General features: G+C 35.2%; 2 pseudogenes; one reads left to right on the forward strand and one right to left on the reverse strand.

Annotated features, from left to right (window-relative positions):
• Nucleotides 1-3,463: 3,463 nt before the first annotated feature.
• LOC119034735 (cyclin-G1-like) lies at nucleotides 3,464-4,263 on the reverse strand (annotated as a pseudogene).
• A 419-nt stretch (nucleotides 4,264-4,682) lies between these two features.
• LOC119034741 (armadillo repeat-containing protein 10-like) lies at nucleotides 4,683-5,591 on the forward strand (annotated as a pseudogene).
• The last annotated feature ends 1,326 nt before the right edge of the window (nucleotides 5,592-6,917 follow it).

Below are 6,917 nucleotides of genomic sequence, written 5' to 3' on the forward strand. Positions count from 1 at the left end.
CACTATTTATATCCCCATACCCTGTTCCACCTTCCTTTTCTTCACCCTCTATAACCCCTACTCTGTTTTCTGTATCCATGAGTTTTTCCTCTCCTTTTCCTCTTGATCCTTGTACTCCCCTACCAAACTCCCCACCCCCTCCCCTCAATAGCTGTCAGCCTGCTCTCTATGAATCTGTCTCTATTTTGCTTGATAGCTCATTTTTATATTTTTTAAAGTACAGTTTTTTACATACCTATTAAAATATTTATCCACATTGCTTCAAAAATTTTTTTGTATTATCAGTGTTACCTGTACCACATGAAAAAACACAAAATTTAACAGGCACTCAATAAACTCTAAATAAATATTTCATTCTGTTGATAAACTAAAGCATAGTTAATATGTTCATCTGTGGGCCATTTGCCTCCTGTCTATGTGACTTAGAGCAATTTAACAGGTACATGCCTCAGCTTTTCTTCTTTAAATTAAATATAGTGATGACTATACTTAAGTGTAAAGGAGGTAATTTCTATAAAACTTCTAACATAATGCATGATACACAGTAAGGGCTCAAAATGTAAAATAGCATTATTACCTTTTTGCAAAGTCCTCCTGATGAGAAATTCTAAAACTTCAGGAATTTAACACTTGAATAATCCTCTGGGAAGCTAATAATCTACAAAAAGGGTAGCTTTGTAGTAACTTTGAAATCAGGAAATGTGAGTCTTCTTTGTTTTCCTTTTAAATGTTGTTTTTGGATATTTGGGGATCTTTACAACTCCATATTAATTTGATGATTACCTTTTTCATTTCAACAAAAAGGCCATTGGAATTTTGGTAGAGATTGCATTGACTCTGTAGATCAATTTGAGTAGTCATCTTAATTATATATTATGTTTTCAGATCCAGAACAAGGGGTAGTTTTTCACTTATATAAGTTTTTAATTTCTTTTAGCAATGTTTTGTAGTTTTTAGTGTATTATGTGATTGATTAAACTTATTCCTATTTTATGGTTTAGTGTATTATTATAAATGTATTGTTTTCTTAATTTTCTTTTGGGATTATTCATTGTTGACATATAAAACTACAATTGATTTTCGTGTGCTGACCTTATACCCTTGAACTTTGCTAAGTTGATTAATTGTAATAATATTTTGTGGATTTTTGGAGTTTTCTATATATAAGATCATGTCATCTACAAATACAGATAGCTTTGCTTCTTTTCAGTGTATGCCTTTATTTTTCTCATTAATTACTCTGTCTAGAACTTCCAGTACAATAAAATAAGTGGCGAGAGTAGGCATTCTTGTCTTGGTCCTGATTCGGGGGTAAAAAATTTTAGTATTATTCTATAACATATGTTAATAGCTGTTTTTTATATACAAGGATGTCCTTAATGGCTTGATGAAGTTTCCTATTATTCTTGTTTATTGATTTTTCAATCATAAAAAGGTGTTTGATTTTGTTAAATTTTTTCTGCATCAATAGAGATGATCATGTCTTCCCCATCCTGCTTTGTTCTATTCATACAGTTATAACAGGTTTTTATATATTGAACTACTTGTGCATTCTTGATAAATCTTACTTGGTCATGGTAGATAGTTGGTTAGGTTATTTCTGCTAACTCAATTAACAAGGATGTAATCAAAATATTGAAATATATCAGCCTTTTGGGAAAACTGAAAAGGTATCTATAACCATTGTTTACAATAGTATAAGATATACTGTGGTTCTTTGGTTTACTTTCCAATGCATATTTATCTATACCATGTTGTCAAAATTGGGTACCCTCATCCTGGATGGACTCAGGCTATGCATTGCACCGAATAACCATTTATAACACTTTTAGCCCTGGCTGGTATAGCTCAATGGGTTGAGCACGGGCCTGCAAACCAAAGGGTTGCTGGTTCGATTCTTGGTCCGGGCACATGCCTGGGTTGTGGGCCAGGTCCAACTTGGGGGCACATGAAGGGCAACCACACATTGATATTTCTCTCCCTCTCTTTCTCCTTCCCTTCCCCTCTCTCTAAAAAATAAATGAATAAAATCTTTTAAAAAATGTATAACACTTTTAACACTGTACCTCTCCTTATATTCACTGATTTAATAAAAAATCCAGAACACTATCTTAGCAACACCATGATTATGATGATGCATATTTACTTAAGACTTTCTGTTGGCATAGTAGGGGAAATTAGTGAGAGTATATTCTCTTAATTTTAAACAAAATTCTAATTTAGAATCAATGGCAGTTTCATAAAAATAGTCTTTAGTGAAAACTTCTAGAGTATTAAATCAGCAAGTTTTCAGAGTAATATTAACTTATTTTGAGTCACTGATACAGTAAAACTAATTTTCTTGACGATAAAAATTATACCGAAGCAGTAGATTTTGTACACAAACTTTTTTTCCTGGACACAAATATCACCTGTTTTCTAGGAAAAAATATTAAGGATAAATTAACACGCCAATGTTGGCCCTGGCTGGTGTGGCTGAGTGGATTGAGTGCCAGCCTGTGAACCAAAGGGTTGCAGGTTCAGTTCCCAGTTAGGGCACATGTCTGAGTTGCTGGCCAGGTCCCCAGTAGGGGGTGTATGAAAAGCAACCACACATTGATGTTTCATTCCCTTTCTCTCTCCTTTCCTCTCCATTTAAAAATAAATAAATAAAATATTTTAAAAACTATTCCAAAGTTACTAGGTATGTAGTTTTAAATATATATATTTATTTATTTTTAGAGGGGAAAGAAGGGAGAAAGAGAGGGACAGAAACATCAATGTGTAGTTACCTCTTGGCACCCCGTCCTGGGGACCTGGCCCACAACATAGTCATGTGCCCTGACTAGGAATCGAACTAGCTACCCTTTAGTCTGCAGGCTGGCACTCAGTCCACTGAGTCACACCAGCCAGGGCTAGGTATGTAGTTTTGCTTTATATAAAATGTCTTCAAGTTTAAATGTAATTCTCGTGTAGCAATAAAGTCCATTATCTCTGGATAATCTATTACTTGCATTATGAGTGCTAAGAAACCATTTTCATTGCCTAAAATAGTAATCCTTACTCTGTTAAAAGTACATTTGTGAGATGTTGGTTTTGAGATAAACCTCTACATTTTAAATTTAAATTTAAATTAAGTAGGTTATCATTTCTAATACTGTCCAAACATACTGACCCAATATAGAAAGTTGTATAAATGTTAGAAATGAAGATTCACTGTTTACCTTCCTAGGCTTGTCATTAACATTTCACATTATATTCTTGGTTTTGTTTGAATGCCTCAGGTAAATTCAAATTTCAGCATAATTCTAATACAGTGTAATGTTAATTATGCAGTTTCCCCAAATCTGAGAACATCAGTGCTAATGTAGTTGTGATGTTTTGAGGATTCACAGCTTAAACCCACTGTAACATTATAAAATTTATACTTCAGGATTGTGGAGAAGGGCTTCAGAGAAGTGTTTTTGTTGCTGTAATAATCCAATTAAGGAACTGCTTCAGAAATTGTTGGAAGGTGGGTTATTCTGTAGTATAACTATGCTTCAGTTTCAGTGCACTTCACGCAGAAACAATCCATCTCAATTTCTGAACATTTGGTTTGGAATACTTGTTTGATGAATACTCAGTTTGATATGAGCTCTTTCTTGCCAGAAGGTCAAATCTCTGCCATTTATCTTGGAATATTTCTGAAGACGTTCTATGCGTTCTGTTAACTCCACACACTTCTGTGCTTGGATCTCCAATGCAACAATAGACAAGCCAACACAGAAGGCTTTGCTTTAGAAAATAGGATCCTGCAGTAGCATGCCTTAAGTTAAGCTTCTAATATTTCAAAATTAATAATGTTTCTCCTTTCAAATAGTAAGTTCTCTTAGATGACGAAATAATAGAGTTGCAAAAATGAAGATCAGTAGTAGCTTTGACTTTCCAAGACACCTTTCCAATATCATCTTTTTCATTCTCATTTGATCTGAAACGGAACCTCTACTGGCTTATTTGGATTATTTCCCTTGCCAGTGGGATATTCCTTTCCTCTCCTACTGATTTCACAGCCAGGTAGAAGCAGCTTAGTCCAACACGCCCAAGGTGCTTGGGCTGTACCTTCATTTTAGACAGGAATCTGTCCAGTAAATTCATAACTATAAAAAGTGTTTTTGTGTTGAAGCCAAAGAACTGAATTAGACTAAGAAGACATTTTACTTCAAAACCTCTTAGTCTTGCCATCATCCTGAGGCCATTATCATATGCAGATTCAAATAGTTTCAAGCCCTAGACCTTTGGCTGACATTTCTGCTTCTTGATCTCCAATGAAGCTCCTTGGTGCACTCACCTTCCCTGGCCTGCTCTCACCTGGGCCCATGATATCAGACCTGAATGGCTGTATAAGTCTTTTAATATTCTGTTGGATTCAGTTTGGTAGTATTTTGCTGAGGATTTTTACATCTATACTCATGAGAAACATTGGTCTTTAGGGTTTTTTTTTTTTACTTGAGAGGTCTTTGGTATTAGGGTAAAACTGGCCTTACAGAATGAGTTTGGAAGTGTTACTTCCTGTTGTATTTTTTAAGAAGAGTTTGATTTTTCTTCTGGCAGTTCAGCTCCAGCTCAGGTGGCTTTAGGACCTGTTTGCTTCACAGACCCATTTGCTGGCCCCCAGAGCCTCCCACGCCATGCCCTGCACTGTGCCTGGCCCCAGCGACTGTATGGGCAGTGCCCAGGAGGCGGGCTGGGTGGTGACAGGCCTGGTCCTCAGGCTGGCTCCCGCTATTTCACTTACAGACTGATGCAGGGCCAGTGGCAAGGTAGCTAGCAGCTTCGGCTGCATCCCCTCCAGTCATAGATGATTTAACCAATGGTCCATATGATGATGCCCTAATTGCTGAACAACTTCAGAAACTCCTTCATCTGCTCAGTCAACTGAGGATTCTGTAATTATTGAAAGAGCTCTGGGCACTCCAGGTAGCAGTGCAGGTTTTTCAGCTAACCAAGCCATTATTCATGAATTGAATGGTAGAACAATTGTTGAAAGCAAAATCAGCAATCCCACCCACAGTATTAAAGAAAAGGCTTTAAATGCACTGAATAAGCTGAGTGTGAATGTTGAAAATTAAATCAAGGTAAAGGTATATACATCAGTCAATTTTGTGAGGATGTCTTCTCTAGTTCCCTAAACTCCCCAGTGCAGCTGGTCAGACTGAAGTTAACAAACATGACAGTTAATGACCATCTGCTTAATGGGAATGTTACAGACCTGTTGCAATTGTTGCTTACAGGAAGTGGAAGCACCAAGATTCAAGTTTGGATACTGCTCTTGAATTTGTCTCCAAATCCAACCATGATAGAAGGACTACTTGGTGTCTGAGAGGATTCATCATTTCTTTCCCTTTATGATGGCCACATGACAGAGGAGATTCTTTTTCAAGTTCTTACACTATTTCAGGGTATAAATAACTGCCTCAAAAAGGAAGGCCATTCAGCTATTCAGCTTATTTCCACTGAAAGCTCATTGTTTTTCCTGTTATATGGAAAAGAATGTGCCCAGAAAATGAGTGTTCATTAATCACCATGACACAAATGTGAAGGAAAAGGTAGCAGTAATACCCAAATTCTGATTGGTAGGTTATATTTTTCCAACAAGTAATACAGTCTGGAAGTAATGCATGTAAACTTCTGCATCATCTTCTTTACAAAGGGAGTCTTTCAGGTACTGAATTTAAAAAGTAAATATCATATTTCATCATTTACACAACTATAACTTGCCATAGTCTTCTGGTTTATTTTGGACCTTTTTTTGATATCAGATTAATAAAAGAGTTTGCTCTGAAACATTTATTTCTTTTTATTTTGCTATTGGCTGGGCTACTTCAATTATTTTCTTGACATGAAGCAAAACAGTGACCTTTTTATATGTAAGCTACTCTTTTCCTGTTTGCTGTGTTTTGTAATTCTCTGAGAGAGAATTGTATGTGATTGCTTTAGAACTGCCATAGGAATGACCTTGTTCTTTTACTAGTAATAAAATTGTCAGCTCTTGAGTTCACCTGCCAGCCTAGCTATACTGCTTTTGAAAGTGTGTTCCAATCGTTAGAATCTATTTTAGTCAATGAAAATTGTAAACTTAGGAGAACTATTTCCTAGCACTCACCCATTCCCTTAATTGTTCCAATATATAAAGATGCTGTGTATAAAATACTGGGATCCATCAAAATGTTAACCTATAGGCAATTGGTTAAATTAACTAGTCTTAAAAGAACTAAGAAGGTTTGAATGTGCTGATGTGGAAAGACACTTAGGAAATGTGGATGTTTTTTAAATTAAAAATTTGTTTATATGTGGAAAGCACACTTCTAGAATGGTATATAAACTCCTGGGGTTGGAACTGTGGAGTGAGGAAGTGATTTTTCTATGGATTCTTCCTTCTACTGTTTGAATTTTTTACTGTGGCATACATTTTTAAATAATTTTTAAATAAAGAGAAAAATATCTTTTAAAAAGAGGAGAGTTTGAGAGGAGTTGGTGTTAATTCTTCTTTAAATATTTGGTAGAATTCACCAGTGAAGCCCTGGACTTTAATGAGTTTGGAGTCTTTTGTTTGTTTTTTTTAAATAACCGAGGTAATGTCTTTACTTGTTCTAATTTTGCTTTGATATTCTATTTCTTCTTGGGTCAATATTATTAACTTAAGTGTCTTTGGGAATCTGTCCATTTTATCTAATTTATTGGAGGACAATTATTCATCAAATTTTTACATTTTTATTTCTGTGAAGTTCGTTGTGAAGTCCCCATTTTCGTTTCTGATTTAAATTATTTACATCCTCTTTTTTTCTTTCCCAGTGTACCTGAAGTTAGTCAGTTTTATTAATTTTTTCTCTAATGACAAGAAATTAATTTCATTGATTTTATTGTTTTTCTATTTTTACTTCATTTATCTCTGCTCT

Source organism: Artibeus jamaicensis, unplaced genomic scaffold (assembly GCF_021234435.1).
Source record: "Artibeus jamaicensis isolate MK-2021 breed Jamaican fruit bat unplaced genomic scaffold, CSHL_Jam_final contig_354, whole genome shotgun sequence".
Lineage (NCBI taxonomy): Eukaryota > Metazoa > Chordata > Mammalia > Chiroptera > Phyllostomidae > Artibeus > Artibeus jamaicensis.